Source organism: Oncorhynchus masou, chromosome 28, assembly GCF_036934945.1.
Source record: "Oncorhynchus masou masou isolate Uvic2021 chromosome 28, UVic_Omas_1.1, whole genome shotgun sequence".
NCBI classification, from domain to species: Eukaryota; Metazoa; Chordata; class Actinopteri; order Salmoniformes; family Salmonidae; genus Oncorhynchus; species Oncorhynchus masou.
In genome coordinates this window covers 32,639,021-32,662,169 of record NC_088239.1, presented here as the reverse complement: position 1 = coordinate 32,662,169, position 23,149 = coordinate 32,639,021, and the positions used below count along the sequence as shown (strand labels likewise).

The 23,149-nt window shown below is 43.1% G+C and overlaps 1 pseudogene; it reads right to left on the bottom strand.

Moving 5' to 3' along the window:
* Positions 1-23,149, bottom strand: part of LOC135516976 (ribonuclease 3-like) — a 148,595-nt pseudogene that overhangs the window by 6,349 nt on the left and 119,097 nt on the right.

Sequence of the window (23,149 nt, the reverse complement as noted above, 5' to 3'; positions counted from 1 at the left end):
CTCAAATCCAAAGTGCTGGAGTACAGAGCAGAAAAACAACAAAATTGTTGCTGTCCAAATACTTTTTGAGCTCAGTGTACAGTATCTATAATTGGGTCCCCAACACAGAGAAATGACTGACCCTGGTAATGAGCAAATATTTCAGTCATAACCTGGACAAACTAGGGCTGTGTTCAAAAGTTTTTAAATGTCTCAGCCGTACGTACGGTAGGGAGATGTGGTGGGGCTCGCTCTCTCCCAGGAGGTAGCTAGCTTTATTAAGGATAGGAAACAACAGGTCCAACACAGCCCTGGGCTGCATCCCCTATATAAAGGTAGTGCACTATATAAAGGGTGCCATTTGGGATGCAGCCCTGGACAGTTTGTACTGTCTGAAGGAGTGAGAGGAAGAGGCTTCGCAGGGGGAGAGATGATTTTAAATGAACTGACCTTTTCAGGATGCATTGCTAATCTAGCCACTTGAAAGTGCAATTTATGAGAGAAATGTTAATTTACTAGCAATGAGCATCTATCAATCATTATGACAGGGGGATTACACAGGGGAGAGAGAATGGAGATAATTAAGGATGGGAAGAAGACTAAAAAAAGGAGAGAGAGAGTGGAAGAGAGATAGGGAGGGGGAGGAAGAGGTAAAAGGAGGGAGAGATTATCTTCTCTACGCCTCAAATGGCAAGAGGGGGAGCGAGGTAGGGGGGTTGTAAAAAACAACACCGTAAGACACTAATGTTCCATAAAAGCGAGGGTTTGAACGCCCAAACAGTATCAAACACAGGCCGCTAAGGGCCTCATTTACAGGCCAAACCAAATAAAAGCTTTGACCTTTTCAACTTCCTACAGGCCTGCTTCCTCCTTCCTCCAGCAAGGCTAACTCTACCCATCTATCCAGTAATTAGTTCCAGTGAAGACAGACAAATTGTACTGTTTGATTAATGTGTTGCTGGTTGGCGCGGACAACACTGGTTCATTCCAAAACCACACTAACTCACCATACACACTACCCACCTCTCAATGTATACACACTAATGCATTAGCCATGCACATACATATGCAGGTGCTCCGGAGGAGGAGGATAGATGATGATGATGATGATGATGGGGATAACTTTCAGATCAGGATCTGAGAGCATGTAATTGTGTTTTACCTGGCAGTGAATGACGCATGGTTATTAATGCTAAAACGTTTATAGATTTTCCTTAAGTGCAGTTTAATGACAAACGGCCAAAAACTAAAGCAGCGTGTGGCTAGAAGTGAGTCGCAAATGGCTACCCTCTGGTTGAACATAGGGCTCTAAATAGGCTGCATACCAAATTACACCCTATACCCTAAAGGGCGAGTCAACATGTCTTCCACTACACAGCTTAAGGACCGGGGCCATGCTCAACACAAGAGTTCTTTCGTCTCACGGCCTCACACACAAACCAAGGCCTATTCTTATTCTGTCCCTTTTTCTAATAGCGAAATACACAACACAAAGAAGAGACTTCAACATGGTCCTCCAAGGCTATTAGCATGGAAGAAGGCTCTTAGCTGCAGTTAGCTTAGCATTCATGAACCACAATGCAGGCAGGTCAAGGTCACATGCTAGCTGTTCTCTGGACTAGCACTTCAAAACAGGCTAATTCTCCGTATCCACCAGACAACCGACAGCACAGTCCACCACTCTCCAGCAGCCATTAACCTTTTTTAAAAATGTTTAAACAAAGTGAATTTCAAAAGACACCAAAGAAAGTTATACAGTTGAAGTCAGAAGTTTACATACAAGTTTTTCACAGTTCCTGACATTTTATCCTAGTAAAAATTCCATGTCTTAGGTCAGTTAAGGTCACCACTTTATTTTAAGAATGTGACATGTCAGAATAATACTAGAGAGAATTATTTATTTCAGATTTTATTTCTTTCATCACATTCCCTGTCGGTCAGAGGTTTACATAAACTCAATTAGTATTTGGTAGCATTGATTTAAAATGTTTAACTTGGGTCAAACGTTTTCGGGTAGCCTTCCACAAGCTTCCCACAATAAGTTGGGTGAACGTTGGCCCATTCCTCCTGACAGAGCTGGTGTTACTGAATCAGGTATGTAGGCCTCCTTGATCACACATGCTTTTTCAGTTCTGCCCACAACATTTATATAGGATTGAGGTCAGGGTTTGTGATGGCCACTCCAATACCTTGACTTTGTTGTCCTTTAGCCATTTTGCCACAACTTTGGAAGTATGCATTGTTAATTTGGAAGACCCAATTGCGACCAATCATTAACTTCCTGACTGATGTCTTGAGATGTTGCCTCAATATATCCACATAACCTTCCTTCCTTACGATGACATATATTTTGTGAAGTGCACCAGTTCCTTCTGCATCAAAGTACCCCCACAACATGATGCTGCCACCCCCGTGCTTCACAGTTGGGATTTCTCCAAAAAGTACGATCTTTGTCCCCCGTGCAGTTTCAAACAGTAGTCTGGCTTTTTTATAGCGGTTTTGGAGCAGTGGCTTCTTCCTTGCTGAGTGGCCTTTCAGGTTATGTCGATATAGGACTCGTTTTACTGTGGATATAGATACTTCTGTACCTGTTTCCTCCAGCATCTTCACAAGGTCCTTTGCTGTTGTTCTGGGATTGATTTGCACTTTTCGCAACAAAGTATTTCATCTCTAGGACACAGAAAGCGTCTCCATCCTGAGTGGTATGACAGTTGCTTGGTCCCATGGTTTTTATACTTGCGTAGCACTAACCAACTTGCAAAACCTTAAGTTTGTTAACAAGACATTTGTGGAGTGGTTGAAAAACAAGTTTTAATGACTCCAACCTAAGTGTATGTTAACTTCCGAATTCAACTGTAGGCTATTTTTAAGAAGCTTTTAAACATGTAATGGTGGTTCCAACTTCTTCAAATGACTGGACAGACCACTGTACATCAAATCAAATCCAAATGTTATTGGTCACATACACATGGTTAGCAGATGTTAGTGCTAGTGTAGCGAAATGCTTGTGCTTCTAGTTCCGACAGTGCAGTAATATCTATCAAGTAATCAAAGAATTCCCCAACAACTACCTAATACACACAAATCTAAAGGGGTGAATGAGAATATGCACATGTAAATATATGGATGAGCGATGGCCGAGCGGCACAGGCAAGGTGCAATAGATGGTATACAATACAGTATATACATGTGATATGAGTAATGTAAGTTAAAGTGGCATTATTTAAAGTGGCATTGTTTAAAGTGACTAGTGATCCATTTATTAAAGTGTCCGTTGATTGGGTCTCAATGTAGGCAGCAGCCTCTCTGAGTTAGTGACTGCTGTTTAGCAGTCTGATGGCCTTGAGAGAGAAGCATTTTTTCAATCTCTCGGTCCCAGCTTTGATGCACCTGTACTGACCTCGCCTTCTGCATGATAGCGGTGTGAACAGGCAGTGGCTCGGGTGGTTGTTATAATTGATGATCTTTTTGGCCTTCCTGTGACATTGGGTGCTGTCGGTGTCATGGAGGGCAGGTAGTTTGCCCGTGGTGATATGTTGTGTAAACACACACTCCCTAGAGAGCCTTGCGTGATATGTGATATGTGATATGTACGCCCAGGAACTTAAATCATTGGCAGCCATTTATATTTTTTTCTATAGACAAAGCTAGGGCTGATTAAACATATAAGATGTAGTGGTGGTTACAAATGACTCTTCTTCAAACAATTTATATTTCTCGAGCGCGTCCATAGCAGCCTCCATCACCGCCTGTTGGATACCGGATTGAAAGGGAGAAAAATTCATAAATAAAATAGAGAGACAGACAGACAGACAAGAAAAAAGGTCTTAAGTATATTAAAAACATCCTTTTCATATGCTGTAGTCTGAGAGCAGGCCAAAGACAGAGGATTATATCAAAAAGTTTCTTTCCCCAAAGCCCATTTTTCCTCCTAACAATCCCAGGTAGCTAGCACCATGCATACGTCTTACAGAGGTAGCTAAGCCTTTGGGCTAGGCACTGTTTACCGTACCGCTCTCAGTATATATTATATTATGCATTATGTGATCATAGCCAAGAGGCAGGGGGGTAGTGGGGCTTAAAATTCCGTAAATATAAAAACAGTAAGCTGGGTAGAGATACTATGGAGGGGACAAAGTTATCACCAGCTTAGAGGCAGAGAGCTCTTTCAAGGGGGGCCAAGGAGAGGGATTTCCAATGCAGAGGGTTGAGAGATGTTTGATGCATTTCCGTTTTATTCCTCCTAAGCTGAGCCAAAGGGTTTTATCTCTTATGCTCTCCTCCACCCTGAAAGGGCCTTCCTTCATGCAGCGATTCACACTTGCTTTACCCTAGGCTTCTTCACAAAAGCCCTCCCCACCCCTTACGCCCTTTTCCTGTGAAGAGACAGATCACAGGTAGAACCAAACCAAACCCCACTTAGCCCCGGAGAGAGGTTGCATCCCAAATGGCACCCTATTCCCTTTATAGTGCACTACTTTTGACCAGAGCCATACGACCACAGCCCTATTGGCCCTGGTCAAAGTAATGTACTATATAGGGAAAAAGGTGTCATTTGGGACGCTACCGGAGGGACTCACTGTGTGCCGTCTATCTTCACAGCTAGCCCTAGATATAGTCCAGGGTGTGAGTAAAGGAAGGCTTAGTGTCCGCAAGCCGCACTAATTCCATAGACCAGAGCTAAGCTATCTCCAGAGAGAGACGCACTCTGTGCGGCCTCTCACTCTTCGTCACAGGGCACTTCCCCTCTTCAAATTGATGTTGTTTCTATAATACTAGTCATGTCAATTCAATAATGAATCGATAAATTTTCATTCTGCATAATGTTGCTACCAATAGAACAGCCACTGAAAGCTTAATTGCTATGATAAACACTATCAATAAAACATTGCCATTATTTCTAGAGCCCATTAGACATGCATTGAGCAGAGTGGAGCACACTAAGGAATTCGTCCCAAATGCCAACTTATTCTCATTATAGTGCATAACTTTTGACCAGTGCTCCATGGGAAATAGGGTCCCATTTGAGTTGCATGCTAACTCTGCCTATTGGGTGGTTGTTGTGGGTCTACATACCTTGGGCCCTTGCCACAGCCTATTCTCTCTTCTTTGAAATACACAGCCACAGTCTCGGGTCCGCGCGTGAGAATGCCCGGCCCTACTGTCTGCAAGGTCCTGCAACAAACAGATGAAAAGAAGAGTGGGATGAATGAGGGAGAGGACAAGAGAGAGAAATAATATGAGAATGCTGAAGGACACTAGACGCTGGTATTGTCCTTCTGGAAAATACCACAAATAAAGTCAGACAGAGAGAAAGATAGAGAAGCGAGGACAAAGTGAGAGAGAGAAAAAGCGAGAGAAGAGAGAGACAGATACAGTGGGGCAAAAAAGTATTTAGTCAGCCACCAATTGTGCAATTTCTCCCACTTAAAAAGATGAGAGAGGCCTGTAATTTTCATCATAGGTACACTTCAACTATGACAGACATAATGAGAAAAGAAATCCAGAAAATCACATTGTAGGATTTTTAATGAATGTATTTGCATATTATGGTGGAAAATAAGTATTTGGTCATTAACAAAAGTTTATCTCAATACTTTGTTATATACCCTTTGTTGGCAATGACAGAGGTCAAACATTTTCTGTAAGTCTTCACAAGGTTTTCACACACTGTTGCTGGTATTTTGGCCCATTCCTCCATGCAGATCTCCTCTAGAGCAGTAATGTTTTGGGGCTGTTGCTGGGCAACACAGACTTTCAACTCCCTCCAAAGATTTTCTATGGGGTTGAGATCTGGAGACTGGCTAGGCCACTCCAGGACCTTGAAATGCTTCTTACGAAGCCACTCCTTCATTGCCCAGGCGGTGTGTTTGGTATCATTGTTATGCTGAAAGAACCAGCCACGTTTCATCTTCAATGCCCTTGCTGGTTTTCACTCAAAATCTCACGATACATGGCCCCCTTCATTCTTTCCTTTACACGGATCAGTCGTCCTGGTCCCTTTGCAGAAAAACAGCACCAAAACATGATGTTTCCACCCCCATGCTTCACAGTAGGTATGGTGTTCTTTGGATGCAACTCAGCATTCTTTGTCCTCCAAACACGATGGGTAGAGTTTTTACCAAAAAGTTATTTTGGTTTCATCTGACCATATGACATTCTCCCAATCTTCTTCTGGATCATCCAAATTGGCTCTCCAGCAAACTTCAGGTGGGCCTGGACATGTACTGGCTTAAGCAGGGGGACACATCTGGCACTGCAGGATTTGAGTCCCTGGCGTCGTAGTGTGTTACTGATGGTAGGCTTTGTTACTTTGGTCCCAGCTCTCTGCAAGTCATTCACTAGGTCCCCCCGTGTGGTTCTGGGATTTTTGCTGGTGTTCTTTGACAGCTCTTTGGTCTAGGCCATAGTGGAGTTTGGACTGTGACTGTTTGAGGTTGTGGACAGGTGTCTTTTATACAGATAACATGTTCAAACAGGTGCCATTAATACAGGTAACGAGTGGAGGACAGAGGAGCCTCTTAAATAAGAAGTTACAGGTCTGTGAGAGCCAGAAATCTTGCTTGTTTGTAGGTGACCAAATACTTATTTTCCACCATAATTTGAAAATACATTCATTAAAAATCCTACAATGTGATTTTCTGGATGTTTTTTCTTCTCATTTTGTCTGTCATAGTTTAAGTGTACCTATGATGAATATTACAGGCCTCTCTCATCTTTTTAAGTGGGAGAACTTGCACAATTGGTGGCTGACTAAATACTTTTTTTGCCCTACTGTATATAGAAAGATAGATAGAGAGAAAGATGGAGAGAGGCACCTTGAGCTGGAGAAGAGGTTTGATTAATCTGAGGGACATATCAACAGCACATAGTCCCCCATCATCTCTGAATGGGAAGAAGATGTGTGTTCCACTGCTACAAATTTCACACGCCGAGAGGAGGGATAAAACAAAGACATAAGAGAAAGACAATGCCCCATCAAACGTTGGTGTTGTGCAGAAATATGTGAGAAAGCAGCACACTCAGGGAGAAAGACGAGGAAAATATCATATTCATATCATATAAAACATTTAAAAATACATTTAACATCACCCATTTTGGTTAGATTTCAGCAGGGGGAAGCAAGAACAAGTAAACAAACAACACTTGTAGATGTCAAAAATGCTAACATTAGCATAAAACACACAGACACAAAACACCCAGGGTTTTTGAGTACCCTAAATTATTAACAGCCAATTTACTATATTACTTTCAGGAAAGCTATTAATTTTTAATGCAATGTGGTCACTTATGTCACTTTATCAATAATTAAATCCTATTTCTCACTTACAAATGAAGAGGCCTGTGGCATGTTCCAAACAAATACTAACTGTTCCTCTGTGCTTCTGAATTCGAAATCAAACAGACAGAAAAACTGAAAAGCAGCATAAACCAAAGAAAACTTTGCAATACGGGAAGCATTAGGGAGGCTGTCAGTTCCAAGCAGCACACACATACCGTACAGACAGACAAACATACTGTATATACTGAACAAAAACATAAACACAACATGTAAAGTGTTGGTCACATGTTTCATGAGCTGAAATTAAAAATCCCAGAAATTCTCCAGACGCACAAAAAGCGCACCTCTCTCAAGTTTTGTCCACAAATTTGTTTACATCCCTGTAAGTGTGAATTTCTCCTTTGCCAAGATAATCCATCCACATAACAGGTGTGGCATATCAAGAAGCTGATTAAACAGCATGATCATTACACAGGTGCACCTTCTCCTGGAGACAATAAAAGGCCACTCTAAAATGTGCAGCTTTACCACACAACATAATGCCACAGACATCTCAAGTTTTGAAGGAGTGTAAAATTGGCATGCTGACTGCAGGAATATCCACCAGAGCTTTGCAAGGGAAATTAATGTTAATTTCTCTACCATAAGCCGCCTCAATGTTGTTTTAGAGAATTTGGCAGTACATCCAACCGGCCTCACAACAGCAGACCGCGTGTATAGCTTTGTGTGGGTGAGCGGTTTGCTGATGTCAGCGTTGTGAGTTCCCCATGGTGGAGGTGGGGTTATGGTATGTGCAGGCATAATCCACGGACAATGAAAACAACTGCATTTTAAAGATGGCAATATGAATGCACAAAAATACTGTGACGAGCTCCTGAGGACCACTTTTTTTTCTTTGGGGGTGGGGTATCGGTGAGCAAGAGATACATATGTGTGCGCAGTCATGTGAATCCATAGCTTAGGGTTCATGAATTCATTACAATTGACTGATTTTCTCACTGTAATTCAGTAAAATTAATGAAATTGTTGCTTGTTGTGCTAATATTTTTATTCAGTATATAATATGTGTGTTTGTGTTGATTTGATGGATCCCAGGATTCAGGCAATTGTTATTGAGTAGATTGCCCTGCATAAATATATACAGCACCTGTCAAGTTTGGACACACCTGCTCGGTCAATGTTTTTTCTTTATTTTTTACTACTTTCTACATTGTAGAATAATAGCGAAGACATCAAAACTATGAAATAACACATATGGAATCATGTAGTAACCAAAAAAGTGTTAAACAAATCCAAATATATTTTATATTTTAGATTCTTCAAAGTAGCCACTCTGCCTTGATGACAGCATTGCACAGACTTGTTATTCTCTCAACCAGCCTCACCTGGAATGCTTTTCCAACAGTCTTGAAGGAGTTCCCACATATGCTGAGCACTTGTTGGCTGCTTTTCCTTCACTCTGCGGTCCAACTCATCCCAAACCATCTCAATTGGGTTGAAGTCGGGTGATTGTGCAGGCCAGGTCATCTGATGCAGCACTCAATCACTTTGCTTCTTGGTTAAATAGCCCTTACACATCCTGGAGGTGTGTTGGGTCATTGTCCTCTTGAAAAAAAATATATTCCCACTAAGCGCAAACCAGATGGGATGGCATATCGTTGCAGAATGCTGTGGAACTCACGCTGGTAAAGTGTGCCATGAATTCGAAATAAATCACAGACAGTGTCAACAGTAAAGCACCCCCACAACATCACATCTCCTCCTCCATGCTTAATGGTGGGAACCACACATGCTGAGTTCATCTATTTGTCTACTCTGCGTCTCACAATGACACCGCGGTTGGAGCCAAAAATCTCAAATTTGGACTCATCAGCCCGAAGGATAGATTTCCACCGGACTAATATAATTGCTCGTATTTCTTGGCCCAAGCAAGTATTTTCTTCTTGTTAGTGTCCTTTAGCAGTGGTTTCTTTGCAGCAAATTGACCATGAAGGCCTGATTCACCCAGTTTCCTCTGAACAGTTGATGTTGAGATGTGTCTTGTACTTGAACTCTGTGAAGCATTTATTTGGGCTGCAATTTCTTTGGGTGGTAACTCTAATGAACTTATCCTCTGCAGCAGAGATAACTCTGGGTCTTCCTTTCCTGTGGCGGTCCTCATGAGAGCTAGTTTCATCATAGTGATTGATGTTTTTTTGTGACTGCACTTGAAGAAACTTTTAAAGATTTTGAAAATTTCCAGATTGACTGACCTTCATGCCTTAAGGTATTGATGGACTGTCATTTCTCTATGCTTATTTGATCTGTTCTTTCCATAATATGGACTTGGTATTTTACCAAATAGGCCTATCTTCTGTATACCATCCCTACCTTGTCACAACCCAACTGATTAGCTCAAACACTTTAGGAAGGAAATAAATTCCACAAATGAACTTTTAACAAGGCACACCTGTTAATTGAAATGCATTCCAGGTGACTCCCTCATGAATCTGGTTGAGAGAATGCCAAGAGTGTGCAAAGCTGTCATCAATGCAAAGGCTGGCTACTTGGAAGAATCTCAAATATAAAATATATTGTGATTTGTTAAACACTTACGTTTACTCCATGATTACATAAGTGTTATTTTATAGTTTTGATGTCTTCACTATTATTTTACAATGTAGAAAATAGAAAAAATAAAGAAAAACCCTTGAGTGAGTAGGTGCTAACAAAGTTTTGACAGGTACTGTACAATGAATGAATGAAAATGCAGGCAGATTGACAACGTATAGTACAAACACAGTGCGTGCCTATCTCTCAGACTTTTAGAGTCTGTAGTAGTGGCCACAGACTAAGTCAAGTTCTCTGTACAGCTATCGAGGGGGTATAGAACACTCTGAGTGACTCTCCATTTCACTTCATGCAAAAAGCACTCTTTAAACGCTCGCTACCTTGGACACATATTCCTGTCTAATCGAAGAGTGGAATTTTTGTGTGTGTGGGTGCGAAAGTGTGTTGGGATTCTAATGGAATGCACTTCATACCAATTGCCCTTTGTCTCTGTACTCATGACCTCATTTAGAGAGCTGGATCAGGGTGAGGGGTCAGGGTTGTCGAGGTGACTAGTGGTGTGCCAAAATGACACCATATTCCCTATATATTACCCATAATGATTTTGGTAGCACACTATAAAGTGCATTCAGTAAGTATTCAGGGTAGCCTAGTGGATAGAGCTTTGGACTAGTAACCGGATGGTTGCAAGATCAAACGTTTGAGCTGACAAGATACAAATCTGTCGTTCTACCCCTGAACAGGCAGTTAACCCACTGTTCCTAGGCCCTCATTGAAAATAAGAATTTGTTCTTAACTGACTTGCCTAGTTAAATAAAGGTAAAAAAAAAATTACGACCCTTTGACTTTTTCCACAGTTTATTACGCTACGTCATTATTCTAAAATTGATTCAATACAATTTCTACAAACACGTTCTACACACAATACCCCATAATGTATTAATGTATATATATAAAATATACATATATCATATTTACATGAATATTCAGACCCTTTTCTCAGCACTTTGTTGAAGCACCTTTGGGTATGATGCTACAAGCTTGGCACACCTGTATTTGGGGAGTTTCTCACATTCTTTGCAGATCCTCTCAAGTTCTGTCAGGTTGGATGAGGAACGTCTCTGAACAGCTATTTTCTGGTCTTTCCAGAGATGTTTGATCAGGTTCAAGGCTGGGCTCTGGCTGGGTCACTCAAGGACATTCAGAGACTTGTCCCGAAGCCAGTCCGGCATTGTCTTGGCTGTGTGCTTAGAGTTGATGTCCTGTTGGAAGGTCAACCTTCGCCCCAGTCTGAGTGCCTGAGCTCTCTAGAGCAGGTTTTCATCATCAATCTGTACTTTGCTCCGTTCATCTTCCCTCGATCCTGATTAGTCTTCCAGTCCCTGCCGCTGAAAAACATCCACACAGCAAGATTCTGCCATCATGCCTTCACCGTTGAAGAAGGTGCCAGGTTTCCTCCAGATGTGACGCTTGGCATCCAGGCCAAAGAGTTCAATCTTGGTTTCATCAGACCAGAGAATCATGTTTCTCATAGTTTGAGAGTTTTTTAGGTGCCTTTTGACAAACTCCAAGCGGGTTGCCATGTGCCTTTAATGAGGAATGGCTTCCGTCTGGCCACTCTACCATAAAGGCCTGATTGGTGGAGTGCTGTAGAGATGGTTGTTCTTCTGGAAGGTTCTCCCATCTCCACAGAGGAACTCTAGAGCTCTGTCAGAGTGACCATCGGGTTCTTGCTCACCTCCCTGACCAAGGCCCTTCTCCCACTATTGCTCAGTTTGGCCGGGTGCCCAGCTCTAGGAAGAGTCTTGGTGGTTCCAAACTTATTCCATTTAAGAATGATAGAGGCCACTGTTTTCTTGGGGAACGTTTTTCTGTTGTTAAATTTTTTATAAATTTGAACCCCCCCTCTGTCATTAATGGGTATTGTGTGTAGATTGATGAGGATTTTTTTTAATTAATCCATTTTAGAATAAGGCTTTAATTTAACAAAATGTGGAGAAAGTCAAGGTGCCTGAAGACTTTCTGATTGCGCTGTACACTGTAGATATTATGGTGCATTTTGGGACACAGCCCATGTCAGTCTTTAAAAGTGGTGGTTGGTTGGTTACATTCCAGTCTGCATGGGCTCATTATGGAAGTCTCAGAACCCTTACTTAAAAACACTGTCAAACTGTGTTCCAAATCGAGCCCAATCCCACAGGTGTTGGTTACATTGGTGTCTACCTAGGGAGTAGGGACAAACGGTTTGATTTGAAATGTAGTATCACTGTTCACATAGGGCCCTGTTTATACCAGTGTTATGCAAATCTTACCCTACGAGGTCCGGATGACTGCCGTTTTCTTCTGTTCTACCTGATAATTAATTGCACCAACCTGGGGTTCCGGGTTTAAATCAGTCCCTGATTAGGAGGGTATAATGAAAAGCAGTGGAACTGGATTTGAGGTCCAGATTTTAATTAGATGGTCCTGGCTCCGGGTGAGGAGTCATCAATGTCAATTTGACCAGGTCAATCTCTACCAGGGTTGTGGTAGGTTACGTTCCAGTCTGCACTAGAATTCTCAGAGTGAAGGTCTCACCCTACTCCAACACAGAAACACCTAGATTATTGGGTGATATGCTTGAATGAAGGAAATCAATAGTGTTTCTACTGTGACCACTGTAGTCTGTAATATACTACCCCTGGTGAGGAGTTTGCTAACACTGTAGTGACAAGCTTAAAACCTTCAAGATAAAAGCCTGAAACTATGTCTTGTGACACTAGACACATTAGGGAAGCCATAGAAAAAGGAATCTGGTTGTTATCCCTTTCACTGCTCAATAGGGACGCATAGGAATGCAGAGGTTTCTAAATAAGAGTCCCTTCCTGATTGGATTTTTCTCAGGTTTTTGCCTGCAATATAAGTTCTGTTGTACTCACAGACAATATTTTTACAGTTTTGGAAACTTTAGAGTGTTTTCTATCCTAAGCTGTCAATTATATGCATATTCTCGCATCTTATCCTGACAAAATAGCCTGTTTACTTTGAGAACGTTATTTTTCCAAAAATGAAAATAGTGCCCCCTAGTTTCAAGAGGTTAAAGGGCCAATCTGCGATTGTGACATCCATTTTTGGACTTTCAAATGAATGATATATAACTTACAATATAACTTACAAATATCTCATGATTTTAGGTGAACTGTTTAACCCCATCAAAACCCAAAATATAAGCTTGTTTTACTCCATTGTGTGTAAACAATGTAATTGTAAACAAAACATAGGTATTGCATCCATATCCCGGCCTATGAATTTGAGAGTGGTTACATCTCTCCAGCCCCATCTCTAAGCTGTTTACCTAAAAAGGTGTCAGGGTGTCTGCTTTGTTGTTGTTTGAATTGCAGATTGCCCCTTGAAGGGCTGTGTGCTGACGCCAATGTTAAAATCCTCCTGAGGGCTTTCTCTCTGAGATTTGACAGAGGGAAGGGTGTTGATGATCAAACTGCCAGAGTACCAGATGGTGCATGAAATGTGTGAGGGGGTATTTACCTTGTTGCATATGTCTTTTCCCAATGTAGCTTTTCTTGATTCCTTGCATCCTATCTCCCCCTATCTCCTTGGATCTTCTCCTCAAATACGGTTCAGAAGGAAGCAAAGCAATATTATGCGAGGAATCACAGACAGGCACCATTCTATATACCTCTGGCCCGTCTTTGGACACTGTGTTAACTAACTTCCAGACGAGCTTCAATGCCATACAACTCTCCTTCCGTGGCCTCCAACTGCTCTTAAATGCAGGGAAAACTAAATGCATGCTATTCAACCGATCCCTGCCAGCACCTGCTCGCCCGTCCAGCATCACTACTCTGGACAACTCTGACTTAGAATACGTGGACAACGACAAATACCTAAGTATCTGGTTAGACTGTAAACTCTCCTTCCAGACTCACATTTAGCATCTCCAATCAAAAATGTAATCTAGAATTGGCTTCCTATATCTCAACAAAGCATCCTTCACTCATGCTGCCAAACATACCCTCGTAAAACCGACCATCCTACCGATCCTCGACTTCGGTGATGTCATCTATAAAATAGCCTCCAACACTCTACTCAACAAACTGGATGCAGTCTATCACAGTGCCATCCATTTTGTAACCAAAGCCCCATACACTACACACCATTGCGACCTGTATGCTCTCGTTGGTTGGCCCTCGCTTCATACTCGTCGCCAAACCCACTGGCTACAGGTTATCTACAAGTCTCTGCTAGGTAAAGCCTCGCCTCATCTCAGCTCACTGGTCACCATAGCAGCACCCACTCGTAGCAACCGCTCCAGCAGGTATATCTCACTGGTCACCCCCGAAGCCATTTCCTCCTTTGGTCGTCTTTCCTTCCAGTTCTCTGCTGCCAATGACTGGAACGAACTGCAAAAATCTCTGAAGCTGGGGACTCATAGCTCTCTCACTAGCTTTAAGCACCAGCTGTCAGAGCAGCTCACAGCTCACAGATCACTGCACCTGTACATAGCCCATCTACCTACCTCATCCACATACAGTATTTATTTATTTATCTTGTCCCTTTGCACCCCAGTATCTCTACTTGCACATTCATCTTCTGCACATCTACCATCCCAGTGTTTAAATGTCTATATTGTAATTACTTCGCCACCATGGCCTATTTATTGCCTTAACTCCCTTATCTTACCTCATTTGCACTCACTGTACACACACAGTGGCTTTTCATTACTTCATTTCTCTTTGACAAATCAGAGTGCTTCACCATCCTTTCTCCACCACAATCCTTGGCCCAAGTAGTTCAGCCCGTCTCTGAATGGAACGACAGCGGTCAGGGTGAGAGACGCATGTGAAAGAATGAAAAAGATAACAGCAGAGATAAAGAGAGGGTCTGGGAGAATAAGAGAGGGAGAACAGCTTGTATGGAGCCAAGGGAACAGCTTACTTATAGAGGGGGGAGAGAGGGATGGAGAGAGCAGTGGCTTACTTGTAGAGGGGGATGTCAGGCTCCTTGCCCTCTGTGCCCAGGGTCAGGCAGAACTGCTGGAGCTGGGATTTAGGATCATTCCTTTACTGGTTCAGGATGAACTACTGACACACACACCAAAAGTAAACATTAGTCACAAAAAACATGGACGCACACGAGCCAAAACAAATTTGAACACATCACAAATACAGTAGAGCAACCATTATAGAAACCTTTACAATCACTGTCTCCATCTCTCTCATGTCCCCCCTCTCGCTCCCCCTTCTTTGCCCATGCTTTCTTTCATTCCCTCACTCTCTTTCAACCTCTTGCTCTACACTCACTTATTGCTCTTCTCTGGCTCTCTCTCTGTTTTCTCCATCTCCCTGACTTCTCTTTCGCTCTCCGTAGTGGGCACAAATCACGGGCTACTTAAGAAAATATCATCTCCTGCCTGCTACTTTCTGAGCCAGAAATACAGATCTCTCTCTCTTGGTCTGTGTCTAAAAGCACTTCCATTAACAGGAAAGCAGCCTTGTTATAAAAGGGACACTTTGAATCTAGAGCTGCCTGTTTCTACAAAGAGATCTCTCTCTCTCTCTCTCACACACACACACACACACACACACACACACACACACACACGGTCACCCAGCCTCCCAGGACATATACACACACAGCAATTAGCACACCACTGTAGGCTGCGCATGGCCTTCACACAGGGCCACAGTGTGTGTGTGTGTGTGTGTGTGTGTGTGTGTGTGTGTGTGTGTGTGTGTGTGTGTGTGTGTGTGTGTGTGTGTGTGTGTGTGTGTGTGTGTGTGTGTGTGTGCACGCATTTGTGATGGGAGTAGCACAGTTTTTCTCTCGACCAGTCTAACATGAAGAGGCAGGTCCAGGAACCTGTTCATCGGAGACATATACTATCTTCTCTAAAGAGAGGGAGGGAACAGGTCCAACCTGTTCATTATACAGACAGACTCCATTCGCTAAATCTTACTGCTACTTCATCTCATACGAGAGGAGGCTTAACTGATGCCTTTCTGAATGAACATCCACCTCACCCGTCCCTGAACCACTTGAGAAACAACATCAACACACCCTTAGAACAGAACAGCACTGACTACCGGTTGGGGATCAATATCTAAACAGACACCAACAACCCAATAACATTCAGCTAACATAGACCCGACCGCAACCGCCGCACATTAACACTAGAACCCTTCCCTGACTTTTCCTAAATATAATAATAATAATAGTATTTTACATTGCTCAGTTGTCAGAATGTTTTAATCACATACAGAAAAGTATTCAGAGGCTGTAAACCTTTTGATTTTCTTTGCCATTACTATCTTGAGAGGACAAGACAAGTGCGCCAAAGGGCGTTGGTTTGGACTATTCAAGCAGAGTTGGGTTGAAGCATTAGGTTGCTAAGAGATGGACCAACTGAATTGGTTTCATGGAGGGCTGACTTGACCACGCAATTTATTTTGATCAAAAGCAATTGTTTTTTTACCCAAAGCTGCAAAGAAAATGTTGTGATCCATTTAATAAACACAAGAGTCCAGCAAAATGGATAAAAGGGTGTGGTGGCAGTAGCAGGAACAGCGGCATCTAGTGTGCAAACTCATTTGGTGTATTTTGGTAAGATGAAATAAGATTAGCATTCTCTGTGAAATTAAGCTAATTGATTGTACCCAAATTGCCCATTTGTATTTATTTTATTCATATAATCATCAATTAATATAGTTCATTAAATCTGATTTGGACCATAAACAAGAGTAAGACATGAGGAATCCAATAAAATGATCAATAGCCACGCACAGACCGCCCCCGTGCCAATCCCACCCCAATATGGTGTATACTGCATCAGTTCTCTATGTCTGACAAGTAGTTTGGAGCAGCTGCTTTCCTATGAATCTTTTTCTCCCTGTTCAGAGAAATTAGCCATTGAAGTTGCTTGCATTCTTTACCATACATTTGTGTACCATGTTTTACCCACTAGATGTTTGTGCTACATTTTTTGGGACTATTCGAGCAGAGTGAGGTTGAAACATTAGGTTGCTAAGAGAAGCACCAACTGAAGTGGTTTCATGGAGGGCTGGCTTGACCACAGAATTTATTTTCATTAATTCTGCAATTGGTTTTCTATCCAAAGTTGCAAAGAAAATGTGGTGAACCATTTAATAAACACAAGAGATCAGCAAACTTGATAAATGGGTGTGGTGACAGACCCTGTGTCACGACTTCTGCCGAAGTCGTTGCCTCTCCTTGTTCGGGCGGTGCTCGGCGTTCGACGTCACCGGTCTTCTAGCCATCATTGATCCTTTTTTCATGTTCCATTGGTTTTATCTTGTCTTCCCACACACCTGTTTTCAATCCCATTCATTACCTGTTGTGTATTTAACCCTCTGTTTCCCCTCATGTCTTTGTCAGAGATTGTTTTATTATTGTCAGTATAGTGTGATTGTTGTATAGGTGCGCTTCGGGTCCTCGTACCCATGTTTGGTTTGTTTGTATATTTAGTGTTATGGAGCATACTCTTGGAACTTTATTAATAGACTCCATTTTACACTCAGTTTGACTCTCCTGCGCCTGACTTCCCTGCCACCTATTACACCTATGCATGACACCCTGGTTCATTCCCAGGCTGTGTCACAACCGGCCATGATCGGGAGTCTCATAGGGTGGCACACAACTGGCCCAGCGTCGTCCGTGTTAGATTAGGGTTTGGCTGGGGGGGCATCAATGTTATTAAGAATTTGTTCTTAATTGACTTGCCTCGTTAAAACAAGGTTAAATAAAAATACTAATGATGCATACTCAATCATAAAAATTATAATGCAATATATTCTTTTTATATTTCAATTAGAATTTTTTCACAAAACATACCTACCCATTTCGGAAAAGTAAGAGCAAATATATTGATTTATCATTTTACCATTTGCATTTCCAATTGAGTCTTGACAGCTAAATGCTTCCATACCCAGCATTTCAGTGATGTATGATTTATTTCTCAACTAAGATTTGAGCGCAATTGAGGCCATTTTACAATCTTGAGTGTATGGCATGACAATAACAAAGTAACCACGGGAAGCTTGTTTGCTATTCAAATGCATTGCTTGACATTACTGTTGATGAGCAACTGTTCCCAGCTAAAACTCATGGCCAATACATGGCCAACAAGCCGGACAAATTCGGAATTAAGTTTTGGATAGCCGCGGATGTCGAAACCAAGTTTTAGCTCAACGGCTTTAGATTGCCGGAGGAAAGATGAAACCAGGCCAGAGGATGAGAGACTATCTGAGACTGCAGAAATGTGACCCTGGACAAATTTTACACATCAATTTCCCTGGAAGACAAGTTCACTGCAAAAGTCTAGCCTGCTCAGAACCGTTAACAAAGACCCACCCTCTGCGTAAAACAACATACCAGGGGAACTGTACTCCACATCAGTGATAGAGAGGTGTAAAGTAACACTCACAGTGTACAGATTTAAAATAAATAAGTGTTTGCATCCTCAACACCATGCCAATTTCTGTTGCCATCGGCAGTGACCAGAAGAAAAAAATGGACGGTGACAAAGATATGTATCTCTACCATATACGGATAGCCTTTCCATCTGCCAAACACCAAATACTGTATGATCTCCTTTTATTATAGTACATTAATATTACTCTTATTACTATTAGTATTATTATTCTATATGATTCTAAACTTTTTTTCCATTCTTTTTTCTAAAACAGTAGGTTGGGGTGGATTCACTCGTGCAGATGGCAAGACTGAACTGTAATTACGTCTTATAAGTCCATTACTAATTGAATCTACAGATAAAATGGTTCAAATGCATTACACTGTAATACTCTTAAAGACAGCAAAAATAGTCTATACACTTTTAATAGGCAAAAGAAAAATAAGCTAACATATCCTTTACTCGATCAAAACAAGACATTTTTTAAAAATATATATTTCCACAAATATTTGTTAATGCGATTCACCCTTTACAATTGTTCATGCACTAGTGCTTTTGTTTAGGAATATGGAAAATCTTTTGACCTGTGCACCTTGCGGGTTGATATGCATATGATGAGTATGCTAAAGGTTACGCCCAGCAATGTTCTCTAGTGGGTACTTACAGGCAGGGAGGCCCAGTGCTTCTAGTGTTAAAATGACCAAAATAGGACCACACAGCCATGATAAGAGAATTAAGTAGTCAAGCATCACTTGCGCACCGCTTGTCAATGCTAGAGCTATTAGTATTTAGCCATTAGCTCCTCTCGCCTCCCCTCTCTATCCGCGGTGCAGAGAGAAGAGTGCTCATTGATTTGAGAGTGAGTGGCCTCTCTCCCAGGCGAGGGGAGGCTGGGCTGTCGTTGGGATCGGAGAGGTAGGGAGATCTCACCTTTCAGGCATGCAAGCTTACACACTCACGCAAGAACGCACAGACACTGAACACACACACGTTCTCCTTCAGTTGAAGGAAGAAGTAGACGTTCACGAAGGTGTGAACTTACTTCAGGTCCTTATCGATGTAGAGCATTTCGATGAAAGCTGAGGGGGAACACAACAATGAACCAGGGATGAAAAAAAGAGAGAGGAAGCGAGGTCTAGGCTACTTAGTTGACGTTTAAGAGGTAACGTCAGACACATTTAAAGGCTGCTTTGTGAATAAGAACAACATTAACACAAGAGAGGAAGAAATGGGGAAGTTATGGAATGGCTATACTCAAAGTGTGTTTATATTGACTGAATCGATCCAGGTAAACAGCATACCACCTTGCATCCCACTGTTTGCTTGCCTCTGAAGCTAAGCACGGTTGGTCCTGGTTGGGAGACCAGATGCTGCTGAAAGTGGTGTTGGAGGGACAGTGGGAGACACTGTAAGGGTTGCGGAACTGGTGGCAGTGAAGTCAGATGCAGGAGAGCAGAGATAGATAATAGATGGTAATAGATGGAGCAGTTTAATTACAAAACCCACGGCAATACAAAAAAAACCTACATGGGTACAAAAACCCGATGCGCACCAGTAACATAGCGTACAATCACTTACAAACAAACAATTCCACACAAGGACATGGGGGGGAACAGAGAGGGTTAAATACACAACAATGAATGATGGAAATGGAAACCAGGTGTGTAAGAAAACAAGACAAAACAAATGGAAAATGAAAAGTGGATCGACGATGGCTAGAAGACCGGTGACTCCGACTGCCGAACACTGCCCGAACAAGGAGAGGAAACAACCTCGGTGGAAGTCGTGACTGACACTCTTTCCGATGGTCTAAAAAAATACCCTAATGCCCCTGGGCAGTGATTGGTGACAATGTGTAGGGTGCTGTCTTTCAGGTGGGATGTTAAATGGGTTTCCTGACTCTCTGTGGCCACTTAAGATCCCATAGCACTTTTTGTAAGAGACATTGACTTCCGGCGCCGACAGAGATGGCCGCCTCGCTTCGCGTTCCTAGGAAACTATGCAGTTTTTGTTTTTTTACGTGTTGTTTCTTACATTAGTACCCCAGGTCATCTTAGGTTTCATTACATACAGTCGAGAAGAACTACTGAATATAAGAGCAGCGTCAACTCACCATCAGTACGACCAAGAATATGACTTACGCGAAGCGGATCCTGTGATCTGCCTTTCACCCAGGACAACGGAATGGATCCCAGCCGGCGACCCAAATAAAACGACTTCGTAAAAGAGTGAAACGAGGCGGTCTTCTGGTCAGACTCCGGAGACGGGCACATCGTGCACTACTCCCTAGTATACTTCTCGCCAATGTCCAGTCTCTTGACAACAAGGTTGATGAAATCCGAGCAAGGGTAGCATTCCAGAGGGACTACAGAGACTGTAACGTTCTTTGCTTCACAGAAACATGGCTCACTGGAGAGACGCTATCGGAGTCGGTGCAGCCAGCTGGTTTCTCCACACATCGCGCCGACAGAAACAAACATCTTTCTGGTAAGAAGAGGGGCGGGGGCGTATGCCTTATGGCTAACGAGACGTGGTGTGATCACAAAAACATACAGGAACTCAAATCCTTCTGTTCACCTGATTTAAAATTCCTCACAATCAAATGTCGATCGCTTTATCTACCAAGGGAATTCTCTTCGATTATAATCACAGCCGTATATATTCCCCCCCCAAGCAGACACATCGATGGCTCTGTACTAACTTTATTTGACTCTTTGCAAACTGGAATCCATACATCCTGAGGCTGCATTCATTGTAGCTGGGGATTTTAAAAAGGCTAATCTGAAAACAAGACTCCCTATATTGTATCAGCATATCGATTGCGCAACCAGGGCTGGCAAAACCTTGGATCATTGCTATTCTAACTTCCGCGACGCATATAAGGCCCTGCCCCGCCCTCCTTTCAGAAAAGCTGACCACGACTCCATTTTGTTGATCCCTGCCTACAGACAGAAACTAAAACAAGAAGCTCCCACGCTGAGGTCTGTCCAAAGCTGGTCCGACCAATCTGATTCCACACTCCAAGACTGCTTCTATCACGTGGACTGGGATATGTTTCGTATTGCGTCAGACAACAACATTGACGAATACGCTGATTCGGTGTACGAGTTCATTAGAACGTGCGTTGAAGATGTCGTTCCCATAGCAACAATTAAAACATTCCCAAACCAGAAACCGTGGATTGATGGCAGCATTCGCGTGAAACTGAAAGCGCGAACCATTGCCTTTAATCAGGGCAAGGTGACCGGAAACATGATCGAATACAAACAGTGCAGCTATTCCCTCCGCAAGGCAATCAAACAAGCTAAGCGTCAGTATAGAGACAAAGTAGAATCTCAATTCAACGGCTCAGACACAAGAGGTATGTGGCAGGGTCTACAGTCAATCATGGATTACAAAAAGAAAACCAGCCCCGTCACGGACCAGGATGTCTTGCTCCCAGGCAGACTAAATAACTTTTTTGCCCGCTTTGAGGACAATACAGTGCCACTGACATGGCCTGCAACGAAAACATGCAGACTCTCCTTCACTGCAGCCGAGGTGAGTAAAACATTTAAACGTGTTAACCCTCGCAAGGCTGCAGGCCCAGACGGCATCCCCAGCCGCGCCCTCAGAGCATGCGCAGACCAGTTGGCTGGTGTGTTTACGGAAATATTCAATCAATCCCTATCCCAGTCTGCTGTTCCCACATGCTTCAAGAGGGCCACCATTGTTCCTGTTCCCAAGAAAGCTAAGGTAACTGAGCTAAACGACTACCGCCCCGTAGCACTCACTTCCGTCATCATGAAGTGCTTTGAGAGACTAGTCAAGGACCATATCACCTCCACCCTACCTGACACCCTAGACCCACTCCAATTTGCTTACCACCCAAATAGGTCCACAGACGATGCGATCTCAACCACACTGCACACTGCCCTAACCCATCTGGACAAGAGGAATACCTATGTGAGAATGCTGTTCATCGACTACAGCTCGGCATTTAACACCATAGTACCCTCCAAGCTCGTCATCAAGCTCGAGACCCTGGGTCTCGAACCCGCCCTGTGCAACTGGGTACTGGACTTCCTGACGGGCCACCCCCAGGTGGTGAGGGTAGGCAACAACATCTCCACCCCGCTGATCCTCAACACTGGGGCCCCACAAGGGTGCGTTCTGAGCCCTCTCCTGTACTCCCTGTTCACCCACGACTGCGTGGCCACACACGCCTCCAACTCAATCATCAAGTTTGCGGACGACACAACAGTGGTGTGCTTGATTACCAACAACGTCGAGACGGCCTACAGGGAGGAGGTGAGGGCCCTCGGAGTGTGGTGTCAGGAAAATAACCTCACACTCAACGTCAACAAAACTAAGGAGATGATTGTGGACTTCATGAAACAGCAGAGGGAACACCCCCCTATCCACATCGATGGAACAGTAGTGGAGAAGGTTGTAAGTTTTAAGTTCCTCGGCATACACATCACAGACAAACTGAATTGGTCCACCCACACAGACAGCATCGTGAAGAAGGCGCAGCAGCAACTCTTCAACCTCAGGAGGCTGAAGAAATTCGGCTTGTCACCAAAAGCACTCACAAACTTCTACAGATGCACAATCGAGAGCTTCCTGGCGGGCTGTATCACCGCCTGGTATGGCAACTGCTCCGCCCACAACCGTAAGGCTCTCCAGAGGGTAGTGAGGTCTGCACAACGCATCACCGGGGGCAAACTACCTGCCCTCCAAGACACCTACACCACCCGATGTTACAGGAAGGCCATAAAGATCATCAAGGACAACAACCACCCGAGCCACTGCCTGTTCACCCCGCTATCATCCAGAAGGCGAGGTCAGTACAGGTACATCAAAGCTGGGACCGAGAGACTGAAAAACAGCTTCTATCTCAAGGCCATCAGATTGTTAAACAGCCACCA